Genomic DNA, 975 nt, shown 5'->3' on the forward strand with positions numbered 1-975 from the left:
AGGAACAGTCCCAGGCACCTGTATGTGCTGGTGGCCACCCAGCTGGAAAGCAGGCTGGCAGAAAAGGACCGGGGGGTCCTGGTGGACACCTAGTTGAACATGAGCCAGTTATGGGTCTTTACTGCAAAGAGGGCAACTGGTATCCTGGGCTGCATCAAAGTATTGCCAGCAGGTTGAGGGAGGTGATACTTCTGTTCTCAGCACTGGTGAGGTCACACCTGGAGTGCTGGGTCCAGTGCTGGGCTTCCCAGTACAAGAGAGACATGGAGATACTGGAGAGAGACCAGCAAGGAGCCACAAAGATGCTGAAGGGACTGGAGCATCTCTCCTGTGAGGAAAGGTTGACAGAGCCGGGACTACAGAAGGCTCAGGGGGATCTCATCAATGTATATAAATACCTACAGGAAGGGTGCAAAGCAGATGGAGTCGGGGTCTTGTCAGTGGTGCCCAGTGCTGGGACCAGAGGCAACGGGCACAGAGGGAAACACAGGAGCATCCCTCTGAACATCAGGAAACACTTCTTCACTGTGAGGGTGACAGAGCACTGGCACAGGTTTCCCAGGGAGGCTGTGGAGTCTCCACTCTTGGAGATGCTAAAAAGCCATCTGGACATGGTCCTGGGCAATGGGATCTGGGTGGCCTTGCTTGAGCAGGGGTGTTGGACCAGATGACCTCCAGAGGTGGCTTCCAACTTCAAACACTCTGTGATCCTGCAGATGAGGAGGCCCTAATTAACCAGAAAAAACACAACTAGAGAGATGGACAGGTCTTGCACCACTCTGCCGTGCATCCCTGCTGTAGCCCAGAGCTCACTGAGCTTCGCAGCAGCCCGTGGCAGCGGCAGCTCTCCGCCTCCGGACCCAGCCGGTTGCCTTAAATAGCGAGGAGTTTTTTTGGCATGAAGAGTTTTGGCTCACAAGAGCAGCAAGGAGGGAGGGATGGAGGAGGGAGAGGCGGTCAGAGCCCAGCTGGCGT

The 975-nt window shown here is 55.5% G+C and overlaps 1 protein-coding gene across 1 annotated transcript in view; it reads left to right on the forward strand.

Moving 5' to 3' along the window:
• The window catches only part of LOC104470796 (GRB2-associated-binding protein 2-like), a 37,545-nt gene that overhangs the window by 24,996 nt on the left and 11,574 nt on the right, over positions 1-975 (forward strand).

This window comes from Pterocles gutturalis, unplaced genomic scaffold, assembly GCF_000699245.1.
Source record: "Pterocles gutturalis isolate BGI_N339 unplaced genomic scaffold, ASM69924v1 scaffold25790, whole genome shotgun sequence".
Classification (NCBI taxonomy): Eukaryota; Metazoa; Chordata; class Aves; order Pterocliformes; family Pteroclidae; genus Pterocles; species Pterocles gutturalis.